This window comes from Melozone crissalis, unplaced genomic scaffold (assembly GCF_028551555.1).
Source record: "Melozone crissalis strain CALT ecotype California unplaced genomic scaffold, PUWL_Pcris_2 ptg000005l_1, whole genome shotgun sequence".
Lineage (NCBI taxonomy): Eukaryota > Metazoa > Chordata > Aves > Passeriformes > Passerellidae > Melozone > Melozone crissalis.
Genome location: NW_026535783.1, coordinates 38,642,265 through 38,667,241, shown reverse-complemented (window position 1 = coordinate 38,667,241; position 24,977 = coordinate 38,642,265).

Here is a 24,977-nt window from a genome sequence, read left to right as displayed (position 1 = left end):
AGGCATTATGGCACAGAGTTTGGTGTCTCCTTAAGCCAAGCCTGGAGACCTAAGAAGTGTGGTGGATGCCAAGCAAGAAAACTGTTGTTATGTTGACATGAGTATTTATTATACTTAATTCATTATTTATCTGGTCTGAAGAAGTAATCTGTGGCAATGGCTTGGTTAAATATTAGCACATTGTTGAGAGAAATGTACAAAAAGTTCCTAAATTATTAATCTAAATTGGACTGGGTTTGCTATTATGGAGGTAAAGAGCTAGAACGAATTGGGTTGTGAAAACATTCAGGTTGCTTTGTGAGATAGCAGTGGAGGTAGATATGCTACACTACGTCTTAGACAAAATAATCTTAAACTTAGTAAAGCTGCTGATATGTCTAACCTGACTGTAAGACCTCTCAGTGTAAAACAATCCAGCAAAAAATTACTGTTTTATCTACTAATCACAGAAATACTCTCTACACAGACATACTAAAGCATTACAGTTTTCTAGTAGGGCTTCTCTGCACTCATTGGGTGACATCTTACAACGCCAAGTTACCCACATCAGTCTATTTCTCAATGCCTACTAGTATTTGGTATGCTTATGCACTCTTCTGCTCATTCAGCTTTTCTAACTTTTTAGCAGTTAATTCTGAAGACTTTTCAGACTCTATGCTGATTTTGGCTGAGATTGAGCTAATTTTCTTCACAGTGGCTGGTATGAGGCTGAGTTTTGGATTTGTAGTATGCACAGAGTTAATAACACATGATGTCTTTGTTATTCCTGGGCAGGTCTTGCACAGAGAAAAGGCCTTTTCTGCTCTTTGTACTCCATGCCGATGAGGAAGTTGTGGGTGTGTGGGAGGTTGGCAGGAAGTACAGCTGAGATGGGTCACCCCAAAAAACCAAGGGGGCATTCCATATAATACAACACCAGGCGCAGGAGAGAAAGCTGGGGAATGAAGGAGCAAGGGGTAGACTATGCAGTGATGACATTCGTCTTCCCAAGTCACTGTTACATGTGATAGAGCCCTGCTCTCCTGAGCCTGGCTGAATACCTTCCTGCCAGGTAATACCTGCCTTTTTTTTATGTGGGACTTTGGCTTTCCCCAATAAACTGTCTTTATCCCAACCCAGGAGTTTTCAAGTTTTACCTTTCCAGTTCTCTCCCCCGTCATGTTGATGAAGTAGTGAGTGAGAAGCAGCGTGGGGTTTGGTGGCTGGCTGGAGTCAAACCACAACAGTCCTGGTGGGAAATGTCTCCAGGCCTTCCCTTTGGTTTTATAATGTGCCAAATTTTGGTTTTGTTTGTTTGAATTGATTTTAGCTAGGTGACAAGTATTTGCATTCTTGGAGATCACAATAAATGTAGTTTTGAAAGGGAGCTTTTCTTCCAGAAAAAACAGTGGGAAATTTTGAACAATGTTTTTGCCTTTTTCTGGTTAGATATACATGACATTCAATAGGAATGAATGATTAACTGCTGCTAAAAATGGAAAGCTACTCATTGAGACAAGGCTTGATAAACATATAACATTATTATTTTGGCATCTCCTTTGAATCATTAGCTTACCAGAAAAATTTGTAGAGCTCTTTTGAAAATTTTTAAGGTAATTTGGGGGTTTGGATGACTTTAAAATATGAATATTGTATATATGTGAGATTGGATAAAATAACACCTTTCCATAACAGGGGTTTTGAGAACAGAATTTCATATATGACCTAAATGTGACATGACTGCACAAACTACTTGAGTCCCAGAAGCAGGCTAGGGAAACACCATCCCACCAGTGGGGTAGTGTGTTTTTAAAGTAATATTTCTTCAAGTTATTGTTATGTTTTACTCAAAGCCTTTTATGCTTGAAACCTTTCTAGCCTTTATGTTTGCCCCAATGCACCCCACTGTTGTTTTTGCCCAGGGGTGTTTCCTCCCATCTCCCTGTCTGTTACCTCCCACATTCCACCCCTCATTCCAGCTCCTCTTGTGTCTGTCATTGTAACCCTGCCCCTACTGCCTATCAGTCATTGTATTCCCTTACCCTATAAAATTGAGTGAAATACTAAAAAAAACACTAATTAGAATTTGAAAGGTTTTTTACAATATTGCTTATATCACTCTTAGTATGGCTAAGGTAAAAATGCTAGCTAGAACAGGAGTTAATAATTTTCTGAGGTCTCTCTGTGGAATGTTTGTCTTTTGAAATCTGAACTTATACCAAACCTAAATTTTGCTTAAAATATTGTATGCAGTTTTAGCGACATAATTCTTCACAGGAGTGCTGTGAAATTTATCAGTGCTTATGAACTATGAAAAGAAGCCCTGAAAAAATATTTAAGGCTTTATTTTCATTGTTCATACAGGGGGTTTTCTGCCTTTTTAAAGTACTAAGGATGTCACCTGCTGTGCACCTTAAAATAGAAGCTGGCATATTTTCATGTGTTTTGTCTCTTCTTGCATTGTATTCAAACTCATCACATGAATGAGAGCTGTAGTTATGACAGTGGCATGTTCTTTCATGTTTTCCTGCTTCAGATAGAGAAGTTTATATGTGGTAAGAGGTTTCCTGGGCACTCCTGTAAGCGATGAGTACATATTCGGTAGTTCTCCTTCTCCTTCCTGTCTCATTTATGCCAGAATTGTGTACCTATCTGAGAAAATGATCAGCCAAGTGCCAGAAACCTCTCAAGGTCCTCTGAAATAGTGTCTTCTTCCCATATACCAGACCAGCTATTGTGTTGGAGCAGAAAAGGGGGTACTGGAGAAGGGAAACTAAGGGGATACCAGAGAAGGAATGGTGGCTTCAAAAGACAGTTGAGCAGTGGACAAGGAATGTAGATGGCCAAAAGTTACCTTAAACAAATATCTGTGAAATCTGGCTTAAACTAGAGCAAGTGGAATTTGGAGATAGTGTCATTCTAGGAATAAAGTTAACCAATTCTTTTAAATAATGAATTGCTTTAATGTTGCTCAGTGAAAAAAAAATTAAAAAAATATATACACACACACATAGTTAGAGAACAGAACTGTACATACCCTAAGGCAGTTTCAAATGGAAAAGGGAAACAGAAATAGAATGAGATGTCGTTGCCAGTATGAACCTCTACTGATTAAATTTGATCCTATGAGTTCTGCTGGGAAACACACAAACACTGTATAGTAAATTTGCTTCAGACACAACATTGAATAAACTTTACAAAACTATGTATGCTCTTATTAAGAAAAGGCAAAATAGCACTTCCATGGAAGAAAATAGCACACTACTTTTTTATTCCCATTATAAACCCAGCAAAACTTTAGGTTTCAGCTGTTGACAGTCTTCTTTTGTCTTAGTAAATATTAGGGCTCAGGTCATCTGGTAGGATTAAAGTCTACAGGGATTTATTTTTTATGTGTACATGTTAAAGACCTTTTACCTCATAGTTCAAGGAAAGTTGTTTCTGTAGTTCAATACTCAAGATGTCTGTCAGCCTGACATACAAATACTGCAATTTGCCTTCTTTCATGGCTTAGGAATTATATGCCCCAATTTCTTGTTCTCAGTGAAACAGCCCAAATCATAATGTGTTTACTCACTCCCTCATCTACATCCCCTGGCAGCAGGATGGAGAGGAGGATGGGAGGCATAAAGGGTAAGGATCACAGGTTAAGGCAAGAACAAATTACTGGAAAACAAAGAAAGAAAATTACTGGAAAGCAAAGAAATAAGAAAATAAACAGCAGCAGTTACAATATCAGTAGTGGAAGGAACTGGTGTGAGCTGACTGTTCCCTCTGCCATGCTTCCTGGGCTCAAAGGGACTCCTCATTGCATTCCTAGAAAATGACATGAGAGGGTACAGAATAACCTCTGGTCCTAGCCATGATTTCTCCTGGCTATTGCAAAAATTAACCCTGTCCCCATTCCTTGCCTGGCCTAGCCAGAACCAGGACTCCTAGTAAAATATTTCTAATAGGCAGCACTGAAGTACACAGTAAAAATGTATATCAACAAAGATTTAGGGTTTTCTCATTTTATTAATTTCTGTAAGAACAAAAAGGGAAAAAAAGTGCTCTTCTGCTCTGTTATTTAGAGTGAAATATCTGTGATGTTTAATGAATTTGTGATGTGAGAAAACACCTGAAAATACCTTGGCATGAGTGTCATATCAGGCTGGCAGAGCATAACTTAGGTGAGACCTTCTCTACCATCCTGTCCTATACCAAAATTAGAACAATAAAGACATATATTCTGCAGGGGTACTCTGAAGAAAACATTTTGTCTGCAACTGGAAATGTCTTGCACTGACGTCATTCAACTTAATAGAGTATACCACTGGCTGGGATTTTATTTTATTTCACTAATCTAAAGAATCTTGTACATTCAGAGGAGAGAAAGTTGATGGCTTCTTAAAATTGCATACTGTTGATTAAGTGTGGAAAACTTCTCTTCCTTAAAACAATATACTACATCTAACGGTAAGTCACCAGCAAATTCCTTTATGTTTGTGGGCTTGACATGCGATGCTTATTAAATGTAGGAACAAAGCCACTTTATACATCATAATGTCCACATTACAAATTCACTTCTTATAATGGTGCTGCAAGTGTGTATGCAATTTTTCTGAACTTATGAAATATATTTCTGACACCTCAGGTATTGATGTATGCATGCATGATATTGTCCCAGTGCAGTAAGGGAGACTTAACTGATGTCTGCAAGATTTGATTTATTACAAGTAAATATGATTGCCTTCATAATCTGATTTTATTATGTTCGGGGCTCTCGCAGGTAAACTTTTAGTAGAAGGAAGAAGACCAGTTTTATTAAACCAATCTATTTGTGCAAACCAAATCACTTCTTGACAAAAAAAGAAGAAAAGAGAAAAAAGAAGTAAGGTCAAGAAGAACAAGGATTAAGGATGAAATTTTTTTTATACCAAACTTCATTCCCCTACATGAATATTCTGGGATACTGAAAGTTACTTTTTGTCTCTGTTAGACAAGAGTCTAGAGACCCAACATCTCTGCGTCACTGAACCTCTGTAGAATTGAGGCAAATGCTGCCACTAAAACTTCTGTAGTTGCAACATTATTTAAATATTGCCTTGGAAAGTCTTACTATAAAGTATGGCATCAGATCTTAGAGTATTGTTCAGCAGAAGATAATATTCCATACACACTTCTGTGCATCATACTTTTTTGTTTATTTGGTTGGGATTTTTTAGTATATAAGAGATGACAAAGAACAATTATTTCCTGAGAGGAATATGGGATTATTACATATATTGACACATTTATGCAAAAAACCAGAAAAATTCACTGTAGTATTCTCTATATTTCCATGCTGCTGAACCAATTATTATCCAGGCTAAATGCAGTTTTATTCTCCTGTGAAAGTTAAAATGTTCTCCATATTGTCCAAAAATTGTCTGTAGAGAAAAAAATGTTTTGTTCTCTTTTATGTTGATGCAAATGAATACAGAGACAATCCACAGAAGACAACATAGTTGTGGGCACCATTTTGTATGAGTGGAAGATAAATAAAGTGTCTAAACAAAAGAACTGTCTAACCAGTGTTTCAGAGAGCTGGAGAGCATCCTTTCCATAAAAACAGGCAGCAATTTAATAGTTATTTCGACAGGGCAATTATCAGGTTTGAAAATGATGTCATGTTAGTTACCTTGAGATTCCTGGTAAGACTTTAAAAGTCTGGTATGTATCCTACTGCACTAAGCTGTTCAGTTCTGTGAACTTGTAAGACTGTGTATGCTCTTTTTGGCTACAAACACTTAGATTTTTTAATTTAATGTAAGCCTTTAACTTGAAAAAATTTTTGAAGACAGTGTGGAAAGCAATGTTTCAGAGAGCAGGCTTCTTTACTTTTCTGCTCATGTTTCAAAAAAAAAAAAAGAAAAAGTGACTTGATAAAAGCTGCTGTTTGACTTCTTTGAATGGGACTGGAGCTTTTGTCCCACCTGTTTATTTATAATTAAGCTCCTTTTCAAATGTAAAAATTGGAAAAAACTTGTTTGATATACTCACCCAATTCTCTAAAATCTAGTTAGTCAGCTTAATGACACTTTTGGAATGCTTACTAGTGTCTGACAGAGGCTAAGAATTTTTTTTAAAGGAAGAAAATTTAGGTTGTCAGAATAAGATGAGATAGGAAATGGAAACTGAGCTTCTGTTTTTGCTTTGTTGATGATGCGGGTGGTAGGACAGTCAATTTGGATGGAAAATAGATGAGCATTGAAAGTAGAGCATTATGGTGATGAAGTTTAATTTTTTTCTTGTATACGCAACTATTTTCGTATATAAAATTTATTGCATACTGTAGTTCAAAAACATGACCTAGAGCTGATTTTTTAAAGTTGCTTTGATTGCTACTATATTCATGATGATTTCTATCCAGCAGTAGCACAGACCTATTTCCAGATGATGTACGTGTCTCAGGGTTGGCTTAATTGTTGCTGTTACTTATAGCTGTCCTTTAAGTGGTAAAGGTGGTAACTGTGCCTCTACAGCTAAATCAGGGACAAAGGCCTACCTTGCTTTCACTGAAAGCTGATTGTATGGGTTTTTTAGGGAGAAATTCTTATACCACAACTAATCCAGAATCATATTCAGAGACTGAAAAGATGTAAAACCCCAGATGTATAAATCTAAGGAGCAGAAATTCCATCATATTCAGGGGACAGATGAACTTACTGCAGTAGCTCTCAGAAATGGACTAGGAAAACCAACACATTATTAATGGGGGGTGTATGTGTGTGTTTACTTGTACGAAATACATATTTAGATGCTGCCAGTGGGAAACATAGCCCAGTAATATGTCTTTTTGTTTCTTCAATGATGTTAATTTCTTCAGCAAAGGGTAACAAAAAGTTTAGTTACTCTATAAACATAAGTCTCTGATATGGTATAAATATAATAAGTGATGGTGGACAGTGTAATGGAATTTTATTTTTATCCAGTAGGGATGACTGTACAGAATCCATTAGTGGCTTTGATCTGCTCTGCCACCTGTGAGTTATGCAGTCATTCCTAACTCATGAAAATGAAGTATGCTGTCTTTCCTGCCATCAGAAACCCCATATTTATGAACACATACAATGCAGAATATATTAATGTGTATAGTACTAGTTAATCTGTGGACCTTCAGGTATACATGGACTTACAGAATGTTCATGTATAAGTCTTAATGTCTAGCTATATACCCACAATGATATAGGCCTGAAGTCACCCTTTATGGTAAATGAATTAATAATTTTATCTGAAGATAGGCCAAAAGATGTGTTTTTACAAGGAACTCAGCCAGCAGATAGTTGCCAATACAGTAACAAAGGCAACAATTTCTGTTCTAAACACTCAAATTGAAAAATTCGTTATGTCACATAGTGCAAATGACACACAGAGTCATAACAACACACTATTATCATTTATATTGCTTCACTTCATGACACAATCGCTGATAAATTGAAAGTAAAATGACAATAGCAACGTGAATTGCTCTCCCCCCCCCCCCCCCCCCCCCCCAGTCTCTAGGGTTTTTTTGGTAAATATAATCCTGGCTAGCATTTGAAAGAATTCATAATTTTCTCAATTGATAATTTCTTGTGAGTTAAAACTCTGTTTGATGGGGGACTTTCTAGTACCAAAACCACACTCATTGCATAGAAATAAAGCTGTTCATTGCTCTCGTTTCCTGTCAATCCTGTACATTTCATGTGCATTAAAATCACTCTAAGGAGAAGACTCCATGGGAATTACATGGGAATTACAATGGAATTCTTGAGGTGGGTTGCTTATTTTAAATTTCTCTATAAAATATTAAACTCATTCAGGACACATGAGTATAACAGATATTTGATAGGATAGTCTTACAAGTGCTGTAGTACAGTTTTCTGTGAATTTGTCCTAGGCACATTTTAGCAAGCCCTGTGTTTTTTTGGTTAAAATTTTATTCTAAATCTTTTCATGGGCTTCCATAAACCATGAAAACATCCATCAGCTAAGGAAGATTCAGTACCAAGAATTGAGGGAGTGAATATTCTTAGCAAATTCTCTACCACTTTTAGTTGGAAGAAAAAGAGATATTGCAGCCTTCAATACTATCTTACACCAGTGAGGTAAGACTGGGGAATAATATGATGTCTTGTGTTTGGGAAGCTTGTGATAGACTATGTAGGTGGTAATATGCCCAAAGATACATTAATGGGCTCCCTACAATATTTTGATTAGCATTCATTGGTGCCTTGTAAAATAGCAAGCAAAGTGGGAATGTTGTGTTGACTGCTTTGCTTACAATGGGTGGTGGCACTGGGACTTCAGATTTCAGGAAAATGACAAACAAAGACAACCTCTTCAATCAAAAAAATATTACTGTACCTTAGTTTACAAAAGATTTCTCTAAGGAATATAATTCTCTTTGGTCTCAGAGTTTGGAAAATCAAGTAGAGGACTTATATCTTCTTGCCATGGATGTTTCTGTGTACTGCTTAATAATTTCCCTCTCTTCAATGGTTTGATTGAAATGTTTTTGAATTACATGTTTTTGTGTTCTTATTAGCAACTCTTTCAAATCACTGTGGTCACTAGTGATTTGACAGCTAGGTTTTCAAACCAAAATCCACTAAAGTTGACATAACAAGAAGAGAATGTAGTGGATATGATTTCCATTTTCTTTTTATGCAAGGGGTTACCAACACTGAAGATCACTTTCTTCCCTTATTCTCAAAACAGACTCAAAAACTAAAACTCAAATTTTACAGAAAATTCTCAAAATGTCTTGCCTTATATTGCTGTAGGATAATTCATATCTCCTATATATAATAGTTTTTTATTTTCCGAAAGTGTAACATAAAGGACGCTTTAAAATAATAGACAAATTACAGCTCAGTGGGTAGTAAAATCACACATATTTCTTTATATTGCGAGATCATGTATCCTTAACACAAACAAGTCAAAAATTCCACTGAATTTTGCATGTTCTGGTATCTGTCTTTGTTAGTGATTGATTATGGAATGATCATCAATTTCTGCAAAATTTCATCATTTGATCATCAGCATTTCTATATTAACTTTAATAAAACGGAAGAGCATAGCAAGAATATATGGGCATGGACCAGATGTATTTCCTGGCTCCATCTAAAACCCATCTGCCTTTTTTTTGTCCTAAATTATTACTGGGATACATACCTGCGGTGTGTATATACATGTGTGTATATATATATATGTATATATATATATATATATATATATATGTATATATATATATATATGTATATATATGTATATGACTAGCTGACTGTGCTTAAAGCAGCTACAAAACTCACAATTTCTTAGTCTTGATCTAGTTTCTGAAGCTTAAGAGCAGATTACATAAAAGGTATCAGCCAAAGTACGTGAAGTACAGCCAGTTGTGGTTTCTCTTTATTCCAAACTCACACTTTCATGGAATTCCTCTTTCTAAGGACCTGAAAAGTCACATTGACTGTCCAATTGAAATGGATCTGGAAATATATGCCCAGGCATTGACTTAGGTGATTACTTTAAGAACTGCTTTGCTGTGGGATAGAAATGCTGGGGAGTCCTTCATTGTAGAATGATAGTTGACTCATAAAGTTCTGTGGAAGCATTTATTTCTGTGATCATTCTGGGTAGAGATTATATGTTAAATTAAATTATTTTTCCTCAATTAATTTAATTGTCTTTTTTATTTAAGGTAACATTCTAAGGCTGTGTCCTCATGGTCTGTTTCTCAAAGATACAGGTTTCCTCTGAAAAAACTCAGACTAGAAATTTTTTGCATGAGTTAGCTCAAAACTAAACTCAAGCTAATAAATTCTACCTCTGATTAGTGTATAAACTGGGCTTTTTGCAATGCTGAAGTATTATTGGAGCTTTGCATTCATATTGTTAAGGTCAAGGAGAGCATGGACAGACCAGTCTAAATAAACAATTTAAAATTTGTCCCTCTTGCTTACAGCATTTTCCATGTGCTATGCTCTATCTTTGAATACTTTATATATGCAAAACTTGTCTGACCTAAGCATATGACTAATATGGTATTTCCACAGCTTTTTGTAGCTTGGACAAATAAAAGGCTTTATGCTCCCAAAAAAATACAGCAAAACCTGAATGGAAAAACCTCTTGACCTCACCATCTTTTACTGTCCATAAGTGTCCACAGATACACAGAAATTTTCTATTCAGTTAAAGTGGTAAGTGACTGAAAGCAGGGACTTGTAATGGGAAATGTCAGGCAACCTCAAATTGGGACAACTTTATGAGTACTGTCTAGGAAACAGTTGAGGATGTGCTGTTCATTCGTTTTAGTTCAGAGAAGCACGTGGTTCTGGGGCAGAATTACTGGAGGATCAGTTGGCACAGACCATCATGAAACAGTTTTTTCTTTTTTGCTGTCTGTATGGAGATGCCGAAGCAGGGCATTGTGAAAAATTATTTAAAAACTCAAGGTGCATTATAAGACATGGACTCTTCACCTGTATACACGAATGGATACAGACTATATCTGGTGCTATTTAATTCTAAACAGCATTCATTCACTCCACTGCAAAATGCAAACCTAAATTCAGACAAAAATGTAGTATTTATTACATGCAAGTCTCAACAATAATATCCATCCAGTGAAGGAAACAACTTCTTCTGAAGCTGACAGATGTCCAACATGGTGAATCACAACTTAAAACGGCCATAAGTAAGTCAGTGGGACATAACCAAGCAAAATATAGAGTAAACTCAGTCTTCCTGAGTGGAGTTGCCTGTTAAAGTGGGTAACTATAAGGCAGTTTTCAAAGAAGAGCTACTTTGAAGGTGCTATTGATCTCACAAAGGTGAGACTGAGCCACAAAGATGCTTTCTTTTAAGTGGAAGACTTGCATCCTTTAGTTCCCACAAGGGAGGCTTGACATTAAATAAGTCCAAGAAAAATCCTGCATAGTCCTTCAAGTAAAGAAAGAAATTGCCTCATAATACATAGCAGCCTGCTACAATGAGAGTCAAGAACAATAGGGGAGGAAGTCAAAAGATCAATCCTAACCATATTGTGAAGGCCTCTGCCAAGGACAGGCTTTTTATATTGGATGCAAATCCTCAGATACATTTCAATGTCTTTTTTGAGCCTGTTGCTCCACATAGTGTTTTTTGAAACTTTTTGCATTGGTCAACGTGTATAGATCATCAGGCAAACAAATTTAAATATAATTGCCAGGGTGAGGAAAAGGGGTGGGGGTAGGGCAGGAGTTTGTGAAAATGTACATAAAGAAGTTGCAGATTATGCTTCCAGAAGAGGAATCAAGGTTTGTGGTTTTCCTGTCCCTGACAAAAACAGATGTCTGCTTCTTACAAACCAAACAGGAGGTTTTCTGGATCCTGGTTTTAATATCTTATTTGTGTTTGTATGAATGTGGGTGTTTTCAGGACATCCCTGGACAGTTATTAAACCACTGACCGGTGGAGGCTCTGCTACAGATGGATTTAATTCAAGACTGGTGCTATTATATTAATGGGTTTAATTTAAACAGGACTAGCCTTGCCGGCCAAATTACTGCCATTTAAATCAATTGGCTTAGGGGAAAAAACAGCCTGACCATAGCCATTAGCCTTCAATTTATTACTGTATCAGTTTTAAACTGGGTAAGGCATATTGCTCAGTGTCTGTCCTCCTGTCCTTTGGTGCTGCTTCCTCTCCTCACCATACAGTAATAAAAGACCTACAGGGCAAAGAAAAAAAGAAAATCTGAAACATCACATTAATTTAAAGTCAATGTTTCATGAGCAAAGACCAGGTATCTCATGAAAGAGATTCTCCATAGGATCCAATACTTGCCTTTGATGTCACCTCATTAAATTGAGATTCAAATGATCTAACAGATGTATTAGTTTAAACAGACATTTTACTGCATTTTTTTAAGATATAAAAAAGTCGCAATGTCTTTTTTTTTTTTTAACACATTTCAACCTGATTCAAATAGAAAAGCAAAAGGGAAGAAAATGCTTTAGATGTGCTCTTTTGATTTTTTCCAATCTTGCCTGAATAAAATGGAATGGGAGATCAAGAACACTCAATTAATTTCAACACTGGGTGTCAGAGGGAAAAGGAGAGGGAGGAGGGGGGGATATTATAGATGCACAACACTTAACAAATGCATAGATTGAAAGAAGGAAATATGGGGGGGGAGAGAGATAAAAAACCATGTCTATATTTTATTGCACTCAGTAAGCTTTTCACTTGTATTTATAGCTGCAATTATATCTCAATGAGGTTTGTCTACAGTGTTGGCTTCACGCTAATTTTCCCCCTCACTGCATCCTTGGAATAGCCTCGGACTGTTTATGAACCAGACATATTGACCTCATTTACAGCTAGCAGTTTAAATCCATAATTTTTCCACCCACAATCCCTCTTTGACATTCCGGCAATGCGGCCGGCTCACTGAGACTGAACTAAAAGTCTCACACTTCATTGAACACCATTATGCGGCTTTATGCTTATAAGCCTGTTTCCCTCAGCTGCCTTTCAGCTTTGCTGGAGATCCGTTTGGCCACAGGCCGGCAGTGATTAACTGGAAGAATCCAATAAATCAGCCTGTCAGCCAGCAGGCTCTCCTCACTGTGTCTACAAATCGACATTTGGATTTGCACTCTTTTTTTTTCCCTCCCCCTTTGCTCTCCTTCCTTCCCTCGCCTGCCTCCCTGCCTCTCTTTATTCAGCCCCCATCGTCATCTCCCCATCATCCCTCACACACCATCCCTGAGGGTAGCAGGTTGCCCCTTTTCTCCCCACTAAAAGGTGAGATTGAAAGAAGGCTATTGTTAGCATGGCTGGACTTTACAAACAGTCCTTTGGTGAAACAAGTTGGTTTTGAATTGTGTGCTATGCTAGTGGGCGCTCTGTTTCCCCATTTCATTTAAATTCCATCCATCCCACACTCCACATGCAAACACACACACACACACACACACACACCTCATTAACTTTTGCTGTTCCCCTTACATCAGAGAGAGAGAGTAACAGAGGTGATTGAGAAGGAAAAGATTGACTTTCTTGCACTGGCTTTCCCATCCGCTGTTAAAACAATGGGCATAGAGAGAGCCCAGGAAATCAGGGGTGCCTGCCACTGAGCACAAGAGCAATGGCTCTCCAAGCTCTGTGTGACCTGACCCTTTCTGCTGCTTTTATATTAGAAAGCTATAATTAGGTCCTCTGCTTGTTCATTGGGAGGGGCTCTTTTTCCTTTGATTTCAGGTCTTTGGTAAGTGCTGCTCTAGCAGCTGGCCTGCTTCCACAATGGCATGCTTGTGGACACTTCGAGGTGCCTCTGTCTGCCTTCTGCTGTTTCACAGGGATCTTGATTGCCCTTTTGCTCTTCCCTCACTTTGGTTTTGGTTCTGAGAGAAGGACTCCAAGTGCCTCTTTTTTTATGGGCTCTGGATGCCCAGATAGGGCACTCCCCTCGTCCAGCATGCTCCTGGGCTTCATTTTGGGCAGTGCTGGACTCTCCTGCATTGGGGCCACCCTGTTCTTCCATCCAGGATTACATCTGCTCTCCGAGCACAAATATTTTCTTGGCATCTGGTGGTCAAACAAAGCACTGCCTAGCAGCTGGGGGAAAGGAGACCACCACAGACTGAAATTTCCTGGGACAGCCTCACTGGGAGCTCTTCCTTGTACCACAGTACTGTTGCATCCACAGCATGTGTGGCACAGAGGGGAAAGACCTGGGCTGGAGGTGATGAGTTTTCTTCTGTTAGCCAAGCAATTGCTAGCTGTGACAGGTGGCAATGCTGGGTATACCTGCCATCTCTCCAAATGTTCCCAGAAAAGAGAGAGAGAGCTGGACAGACCTGCCTATCTTGTCTTTGGATGAAATTTAAAAATTAAACCCCAATTGTTTGGGGTTCTCAAATTCACACAAAAGAAATTGCAAAACCTTGAAGGCTTATTTTTTGTTTCCCTTTCTTCTGGGTAAGGATGTTCACCCTCTCCTACCAACTTTTGCCACTCACAAGCCGTGTACTGAGGATCCAAGAACAAAACATCGACCCTAATACACACCACTGTAGACCCCAACACAGGGAAGGAAGGGCTGCTGGGGACTCTGCCTGCCCCATTACCCATGGGTGTGTGCATGGGTGTGCTCTCTTAGTCCCAGCATGACCTTTGACTAAAGCTGCCATTTGGCTCTATGAGAAGAGATTAGGCTGTATCTGTAAAATTAATTGAGACTTGGATATTAGAGATGCATGCAGATCAAAAAATATTAAATTTACAGGAGGTAGGCGGGTCTGGAAGCTCGTAATTATGCCCCACTAAGAAGGCAGTATGTTGTGGGATGCAGGCAGACAGAATTATTATGTGGAGTTTAACTGGTGGGTTCCTTTTACCTACTTTCTCATCCAATGGCAGCCAGAGTAACTTTGTCATCAAAATGCACCACCACCCTAATTTTCTCTTCTTCTCAGCGGTTTCACTGGAATGGTGACTATTTCTCTCTCTTTTCATTTACATTTCATTGCTTTATTAAAAATAGATGAAAAAAGCATGTGAAATGTCTTGCTTCAGGTCAGAAGATAATTTTATTTAGATCTCAACAAACCAAATATATAAAAGGAAAGAAAATGGGATTTTCATTCAAGTCCAGCACATTGTTATATCCCTATTTGCAAAAAACCCTGTATATTCTTTGGCAATAACTGATAAAAAGCAAAAAAGATGTAGCTGACATAAATTTTTTCCTTTTAAGAATATGCTTATACTACATACAACTTCTTGCTATGCTTACTAACCACTTAACTAGCCATGCTTCAGACCTTATAAACAAAAAGCCTTTCTGAAATTTGGTTGCTTTCTGTTTTCTGTTTCTCTCATATGAAAGAATAAATATGAGTTGGCAATTTACTTTCTCAAAATTGTTCTATTTACCTCTGACTTCACCCTCCATGAATTAAAAAATCTCATTTTGCCTTTATACATCAGGTCTCTCCCTGATTTTATTTTGCTATTTGGCGTTTTCTATTTTATATTTCTTTCTCTCACAAGAGAATATGTTAGGCCAAATTTGCAGACTCCGAAAATGCTTTCGAATCAGTTTCTGTTATAGCACGAAATTTTGGAATGATTATAATTTATGAGTTTTCCTTCTTTATAAAAATTGTTTACTTAAAAAAATGTTTGTTGTTAAAACTTCTATATTTTTAAATTTCCATTCAATACATAACATGGAATAAAAAAAAAATTAAAAGCAGCAAGTTTTGAGAAATGAAAATCAAAATGGTTCAAAATTTCTCTTTTTTCTGTATTTCAAATTAATTTTCACTTTTCAATAAGCCTTGATTTTTAAGTACTTTTTGTGCTTAATTATTAGATCCTTCAATGGCACTGAATTTTAAATGAGTAATTTTGGGTTGATGTCAATGTGCTTCCTTTAACTCCTAATTTTAGTAGGTCTCACCCTTCTCTCTTCAGTTTATGTTCAGTTTGATATGAAATAAAGTGATATTTCAAGCTTAGATTGAATTAGAAAGAAAGTAAATTATTTTATACTTAACATACAGATTTTCTTGCACTTCTTATGGAATGAAGAATTACAGCTCTTATAGTCAGACTTGTGCACACCCTACAGCTGTCCTTAAACAGTCAGAGTAGAGCGCCAGTAACTTCAGTATCTTTCTACCTTTATTTCATTTATTGATGTGGGGGATACATGTAATACCTATATAGAATATATGGTGAGGGTGGTATATATATACATATTACCACTCTAGTAGCCGAGGACTTTAGAAAAGAAGTTCCAAGAGATTTTGTGGCTAGGCTGAAGGAAATTAGACAGAAGGAAGATTGCTTGTGAGAGAATGAGAAATGAAAGCTGCCTTCCTAGAATGAGAGCATAGAAGAAAAACCAAACCTAAACTCTTACTAGCCATGGTCTGGGATTCCTGCTCCTCATGCCCTTGATACATGAGTTGACCCTTACGAAGATCCTGTTTAGTCAAGATATGCTTGCTGTGTCTGGGCAACGCCCAGAGAGCATAGTACAGCTGGGGCCACCCAGGTGTGTATCCAAGGAAATGAAGCAGCTGTGGCTGTGGCAGAGGTGGACATAAGAAGCTGTAGGTTATTTATTCCCCTCAATAGACGGCAAAATTCTGGTTTTCCTCTCTTGGCAACCAGGGTTGCTCGGGAATGACTATGCCTCCAGTATTTTTACTGTTTGCAGCATTACTTTGCACTGCCGGCCTCAGGGCCTGGCAGAGGTTAGGAAGAGGTCAAGCTGCCAGAAACCTGTCCCTGCTAAGAGTGAGGACTTGAGTCTGTACCTCTTATTGTGCTCCTAATCTCTGCTGCTTAAACAGTGTGCAAGAAGATATTTCCGAGTACTGGGATGTAAGTATTTGGGCAGTTTAAAACCTATCAAATACAATAAAACTGATTAATTAATAGTGGTCTCTTTGCAATACTGATCCTGGAAACATCAGCCTCTTCTAGTGTCTACTACCTTGCAGCCTATGAAGAGGAGCTCCGTAGCCAAATGGACATTTCCATGCTAAAAATGATGGAATTCAGTCTGATGTCCACCTTAAATCATTATTCCAAATGGCAGTATGCTATTTCTTTTTTTACTACTGATTTCTATTATTGATTGCCTTTCGTGACTAGGTCAACAAATACACTTTTATCCTGGGTGTCCTTTCAAGCCAGATCTGGTGGGTCTAAGTTGCATCTAAATATAACCTTAAGGAAGGAAGTGATTGCCTTTAAACTATGCTAGCTTTCTTATTTCTGCATTATTTTAGCATCAAACTGAACTGTTCCAGCAGCTGCTGCTAAATTTGCAAGGCTTCAGAAGCTGCTAAACATCCGACTCTTGCTTAGATGGAAAGGTAAACCATTGCTTGATTTTCATTTTTTTTCTGTACAGCTGAGTGCCTTCAAGTTATCTCATTAAGACTGTATTTCACAGCTATGATGCTGCCACTTCCCTGCAGGCCCCAATATCTTTGATCAGAGATCTAGCCTGAAAAATAGAGGCTGGAGGCTGAGTGCCAGGAGGCACGATAACATGTGTTCTTGGTCTCTTTTCCTGAGGAGAAGCTAACTAGTCTGTTCCTTGTCCTCTGTTGCAGAAAGAAACATCCCCTTTTTTATAAACACACAGTCCCAACACTTCAATTCAGACTTGTTGCTGCTCTGCCTCCTGCACTGGCCACATTCTGGCTGTCTTGGCAGGAGCAGGGAACACGAGGGTAGCAGAAGAGGCAGCATTTCAGGAGTCACTCTGACAGGGTGACAATGACGGAAGTGAAGTGCTGAGGGTTCACAGCAGTGGGAACAATAGCTGAGAACACCAAGTGCAGCCTGTAAATAGGGAAGGGTATGCTCCAAGGCACCCTTGTCTCTTGCTTGACACTTGATGCCTGCTCAGAAAAAAAGAGTAGCATGCTTTCCCTCTGCTGAGGCCTATAAAGGGTATGTGTTATCGCCCATATCATGCCCATATTCATGACAAATTGAACACAAAATCTTGTATCCTATCTAAGCATATAATTTTGGGTATTAGATGGGTTGCTGGGAAGCCACAGTTTATCTTGTAACTCTTATATGTCTCAAATAGCCCGACTGGAGCACACATAAAATCTGAATAGGGTCATGCATGGCACTTTTTCTAATTGCTAAAGTAAAGGACTTTCAATTCCTGGCAAAGAGGCTTCTGCTGCTGGCATTAGAAAACCAGTAATATGTCTATACTGTAACCACTTAATTATACACAGAGGCATAATCACATAATGTGTCACTCTGTAAAAAAATTCTGACTGTGAAACTTGTACAGAGACATCCACAGACATATGAACAGTATTGCATTCTGAATAATATAATTTTCAGAAGTGACTGAAAAAACCAGCTTCCTTCCTGTGGGGACCATCCCAGTATCAAAACTGGCTTTGTCCTAAGCTGAAAAACAGAAGAACAGGACTCTTTCTAGAACAGAATATTAACTAGGCTATATCAAGAATTAATGTAAGAAGATATTTTAATTTCTATCAATGTGAAACCTTGTCTCCTTTATCACTCTTCAATAGAATAGTGTATGTTTTCTAATGGGAACTGATTTGGCACAATTTGTTTCTGCCATTTGAAATGTAACTTGATTTTTTAGTGAGGTGAGATGTTAACAGGTTGCTTTTCTAGATCTCCATTTGCACTCAGGCATTCCATAAATAAACAAAACTCCCTTCTTGTTTTTGCAGAAACCAACCCAATAAATCATACATGATTAGCTGTTTGAATACCATCAAAGTATTATTTTTTTAAGGTACCTATCCCACCTCTAGTGTCACCTAGAATAAAAGCAGATTGTGATGGGGGGGAGTATTGTGAGGAAAAATTACTTTTATTATCTGTACACAAAATTGCACCCTCTTTGACCTTTATGAAGGGTCAGGCGATATCTGAGTGATACCATCCAGCCCAGACAAGGTTGTGGATGAATAAGCAACACAATTTATACTATTAACAGCTTTAAAAAATAATAATACCTGTGCTACCACCTGATTTATTTATGTTTGTTTGTGCACAGCTTCAGAAGCTGATAAGGCTAGACATGTGTGGGTGTAAGGCTCACTGAAATGGGCTGAGAAAACCTGAGAGATACCCCATTATGATTACTAAGTAGTATTAGAGGGAAAGAAACAATAGGAAATGAGATTAACTAATTCTTCTGTTAGGATCACCCCTAGAATTCCTTCTCTCCTCCAGCACAAGGTAATCCCCATAAGTGGACTCTCCTTGAAAGAGTGGTCAAAGGGTCATATGGATCAAAATAAGCTGAATTACCTATGATATATGTATTCACAGCAAGATGTGCATAAATGGAAGGAAAATAATTAGTAATTCCAAGCATCATGGTGATGATGAGACACCTGCAGGATAATCATCCAAATCAAATATTTGTCTCAGCTTCTTCAGATGATCTATCTCTTCCTGCAGCCGCTGAATGTCAGTGGTACAGAGCGTGTGCTGAAAGGCAAGGCTGCCAGCTTGACGAAGGCAGGAATCCTCCTCCCACATGCAGCAGCAAAGCCCTCTTTCCCTCTCACTACCACGCTTTGCCCTCAGTGCAAGTATAAATATTGAAGGGAATCAACAATTTTGCATTGCATGGAAAAAGAGAACCAAATTTACTCAATACTTGGCCACAAAACTTCCACTCATAACAAATTTGTAGAAATTATTTTTCTTCATCTATACAGTACTTTATGGAAAGGGTATTGGCTTTTGAGGCTCTCAGGGCATATCAATATGTGATGTTTTGTCTCAGATGTAAAACTTCTTTTCTGAAGAACTACTCGGTATTTTTAAAAGCTTGTTCAAGGGAAGACTAGCTTGAAGGCAGGCCAAATATAGAACAAAGAGCTTATTTTCCTCAGGTATCTAGGAAAATAATTAAGTTGATTTTTCTCCCCCCTTATTCACTGAAAGGGCATATTCATTTGACTGGGAATTTCAACTGTGTCTAGGATAGATAACTATGTTCCAAAAATTAGGGGAAATGCTAGATGAAATCAGACATTTGAAGGATGTTCCCAGGTTTGGCCTCAGTGCTGCCCTTTGCACAGGAACTATGGAGATTTGCACACTAGATGCCATTTATTCTTTTTCTACAAAAAAAGTCATCTTGGTACCTTTTGTGTTGACAAACGTTGCCACACTGGAGGAAACATTTACAATCAATTGTGGATGCTTCCAAAATCTATCTGGGGTTCAAAGAAATGTCTGTCAGATATTGTCAATTAAAGTTGCTGAATCAGTATCTAAATCTGTTTCCTTTCTGTTTCTAATATGGCCAACTTCCATGGTTGTGATGGCCACTCTTCACTTTGTCAGCAAAGGTTTTGTGTGGCTCTCTAGGGTCACAGAAATAATGATCTGGAGTATGTGTAGGTTTAAGAGATATTTATACATCCTACAGGGTGTGTCTGCTTTTTTTACCTTCCTGACAAGAAACATACCCTGAAATCACATCATACATGTAGGCTAGAGCCTTCAAAATCTGTTAGATTCCTGCATAATCACATAGGATCAGGTGACCATGAAAGTGAGTAGTAGTTGAACTTTTATCAATATGTTTCACATAGAATTTCCAAGTCCAACATTTTTCTGAAGATTTGAAACTTCGTGCATGTATGTAACTCCACTGTAGACAGCAATTAACAAAGCATTCTAGGTTTACTCTTTTTTATGAGGTTAGAAATTCATATGGATAAAATTTAAGTACTCTGAAATATAGACAATGAGTACATTTGTCATCTTGTCAGTCTACCTCCCTGTTTTTAATTGCTTTTCATGTAATTTAGCTGAGGACCATAGGAAAAAAAATTAAACTAATAGACATGACCTCTCTCCCTTCCTCCCTCCATTCTGTATTTGGAATCCTGGATATCACATAAATATATATATACATGCATATAGTTGTGTATACTTTGGTGATAATTAAAGATAGCGGTGGATAATCCAAGTAACTTCTTGGAAACTACTGCTGTTTTCACTGACCCTTGTCTCCAAAACTTCTAAGATCTCAAGCGTTCAAATTATGGCTTACCCATTGTTTTGATAACTCCAGTTAACATGTTTTCAGACATAGCAAATATTATATGACCAGACTACACAAATTGTTTGTGACTTTCCTGTGAGAAAATACGTGTTTAAACAGCATAACTCAGCCAAGTTGCTCCAATGTCATGAACTTCTTCCAAAGTGAAGTAAAAATAAAAGAACTTGACAGAAGGAAGCCATGCTCATGCTCATTTTAACTTACTTAGAAGTCTGTTTGCCCATTGATAACACATTGCTGCCCTAGAGAATGGGACAGGGATGGTTTGCCAAAGATGTTCAAGCTCCTCTTAAGGTCAGCACCTCACTTGTATAACCTATATATTATATGGATTACACGTGGCCTCTTTCGCCCCCGTGCACCCCCCCACCCCAAACTGATGAAGCAGTGGCATAAATTCCTAAGATCCTGTTTCTTCTTCTTTAGCTATAAAGCTGGCAGAAAAGTAAAATCCGTGTCTTGGGGTTTTTCGCTATGCATATCATGAGCCTAGAGATAGATCAGAAGACATTATGAATATGACTTAAAGTGAATGTGACAACAGCCTGTAGCCACACTTCCTTGGACTGTAATCTTGTTAAATCTTGGTAGCTAAGCAGTCAGACATTTCCTGATACTAAGTGGAGGGACTCAGGTGTATTTAGTAGGAGTGACTCTGCTGAATTTGCTTGCTGATGTGGAGCTAATGGGTCACTGCTGATGGCATTATCATTGTCTGTGGCTTCTAAATATGCTATTAGGAGAACGTGTCAAACTGAATTCTGAACTTTGAATGGAAAATCTCATTGCATAAGAAGCACTTTAAAGTTACATCTCAACATAACTACATAACTTTAGCAGTAATTCCACTCAAATTGATTATTCAATGGAACAGTTAATACTTTGTCCCCTTTTTTGTGACATGCTAACATTTTTAGAGGGAACTGTTCTTCAGTTTGTGGGACCAATGGCTTGAGATTTGAGAGTGCATTTTTCTTTGAGTCATAGTAAAATGCCTACCTCTCATCTTTTCTTCCCAGACACTGAACAAGAGAATTCAAATATGGGAATAAAGTAGATAATGAGAAAAAAAAATCTGTGTATGTAGACAGGAACTAAGAGAATTATGAAAATTAATTTTACATGAGATCTGCAAATGAAATCTCATTGCTAATACTGATCAGTGTCTTCTTTGGAATTCTAATGTGCCACATCCCCAAGTTTGAAAGTGTTTCCCTCATTTTGTTCATGTTCTTTCCATAAGAATGTGAAATGCTTCTTTCTTAGAAACAATCCAGAACAATTTCAGCTATGACTTTTGACTCAATTCTTAAGCTTAGTTATTATTTAATCAGTGATTTCTCTAGAAAAGATAATATAGTTATCTGAATATATCCACCTTTATTTGCTGTTGGCTTGGGAGATTTTACTTCATGCTTTCTGTTCATGTCAAGAACTTTTCACTGGGCACCTGACTGCTGGAATGCCTGGAAATGGTTTACACTGCAAATATTGCAGAACATATTTTATTAGTCCATAAAATGCTGATGTGGAAGAACTTTGCTGCAGGTGATACGATGATACACACACAAACCGATAGATTTAAACTGCTTTAAAGATGTAAAAAACCCCAATCTAAAGATCCAGCAAGGTAGTATATTTATTGTTTTGTGCAAAACAACAGCAACGACAAACCTTTGTATTAATTGATTTTAATCCTGAGGCCAGGGTGAATTATTTATTCATGTTTTATATATCTAGACATTTCTTATATGCATATAGACATGCCCTTTGAACCCTATGTGTGTACATTATATTATAATAATCTTTACAATTAATTCTTTATCTTCATGATTTTTAATTTTTAGTATTCCTACTACATCTGGTATCATTTTAATACTTCCATCTTGCATTAAAAGAAAACTAGTCCATAAATCACAAGTCTTTAATATTTCTTTGACTATGTAACTTTAATTCATATACAAAATTATGTTTGTACATCAGACAGGTGACAAAAAGATATTTTTGTTAATTTCCTGTTTTGTTAATTTTTTGGCTGGCAGATTTGGTCTTCTTAAGTTTAGATGAAAACGGATTAGAAAAGAGAGTTTGGAAGCTAGATTAGATGAGCTTTACACCAGATCCTGGTGTTTTAGCTCTGCTGTGAAAATCTATGGCAATCTAATTGAGAAGGTAGCTAACTGCTTTAATTTCATGTTTTGGGTTTCACTTCAAGTCAAGTATGTGAGTAATCTTTATTTTAACTTCTGTCTGGTTCAAGTTGTCCATATCTTGGGAATCTATAGGGGGGGAAAAAAAACCTATCTTAGGAATACTCATATTTACACTTCATTTATTACCTTGTTTTTACCAAGTGATTTACATTAAATAAGCCCAAATTTTATATTCACCTATTCCTCAAAAAGCTAAATAATTGCATTTTTGAACTTATATTATATCATATATATAGAGAGAGGGAAAAAGATCATTTAATTCAGGAAGCAAACTTTTCCTGATTCACAATTAAATGAATAAATTAAATGAATAAATTAATTTATAAGAGGTAAAGCAAGGTGAAATTTCAATGATTTAACACCATTATTTCAAATCTCCAAAGGTGGAAATAGTCTAAATTAGTGCAGTACAAAGAACTGGACATATTTTTATGTTGAATTCAGCCGCTGGCACAACAAATGTTTCCTTCCTGATTGTTTGTACCAGACTCCTGCATAATAGCCAGGGCATCCCAGTGATCCATTCATCCGTTTGACTGAACTTTCCAAAACTAACTAGGAGCCTTTACGCCCATTCTTCTCTCTGAGTAATCTTCAAAATTTGAAAAACCTGTAAAAGAGGAACATATTTTTACTGGCAGTCCTTTGTTGACAGCTTTATACCATAAAGCAGTTGTGTTCACCCTTCTTCCCTCTCCAGTGTCATATTGAAATCTTTCCTGATCATTCTTATTTGGCAGTGCTCAGCCTGGCTTTTTAAGGGTCAGATAAAATGGCACTGCTCTGACAGTTACTGGTAAAAAAAACAAATATCAAAAATATTCACAAATGTTCAAAATTTCTTTGAACAAAAGAGATTTGCTTCTTTGGTGCACTTAGGCAAAAAAAAAAAAAAACCACCACAGAGAGATCTTTAATCAGTGAGGTTCAAAACTTTTGAACCCCAAATCTTCAGGAAAAACACTTGAAACAAGATGGGTGGCCTGTAGCTGTAGCTCTGCAAAGGCTATCTGAGAATGATATTAAGCTTTGTGTAGAACAAATACTCTGTGAGTTCTTCAGAGAGTACTCAGTGTGGCAGGAAGGGAGAAACAGTGTATGGAGAGCCTGCAATGACACTCTGCTAAAGTGTCTGCCATGGATCTCAGAATCATGTTTTTGCAGACCTATGTGAATCTGAGAAAACTGAATTGATCAACTCAGCATCTCCCTAATCACCTACTATCTCTTATACTTCTTGAGCATAGTTCAAGAACTATGGGAGATAAACAGAGATAAACCAAGATAAACCAAGAACCAGTTTCCTCCAAGACTGAACAAATACAGCTAGAGACATTTTGTGAAAAAAGTACTTGAAAATACTTGGGAATAAGAAAACCCTAAAGATGACGACATTTAGCATTTTTCCTCTGCAGATTTGGATTCTTTCCTTAGGCCATAATATGAATGGAAATTAATACAGTGATCTTTCCCAAGGGTTTTATTCACAGTTGAGTAGGACTGTCTATATTGACCTCAGCAACAACCTGCCTCAGATTCCAAGTCTCATTTGACTATTTCATGTTTCAAAACCTGTGATATAATTTGCTATATTTGAAAATTACTGCATTATAGCCATCCAGGAATAGAATTATAGGGAGAAAGGGAGTTCAGCTTCTGAAAACATGAGAAGCATTACAGTAATGTTTATTCAGCACTAGAGAAATTAAACATTTCTTTTACAATAATTCCTGTCTAACTTGTTCCTCTGAGTATCATATAAAGACTGTTTTTCTGTTATAAGTCTTTTAATGAACATGAATTATAAAATTACTTGAAATTTACTCTCTTGGAACATTTTCATCATTGATTTAAAGAATCAAAGGCATCAAGGAGATGGAGTTATAAAGTACAAAGACTATAAAATATATAGAAACAAATCTATAGCCACGAACACAGAAGTGACTGTCCTAATGTTATGTTTCTCTTCCAACTCACATGAAGAAAGTGCTGAACTCTCTCAGTTTTTCACAAAAGGAAACTTTCTCATATTGCAGGTCAATCCCAAGGACTCCCAAATATGTGAAATGACCTGTAGCAGATTTCACTCCTGCAGTCTTGTTTTCACTCTTATGCTAATGGTGCTGCATTTGCTCTGTATAACACAGATATCTGGGGTTTTTCTTTCTCA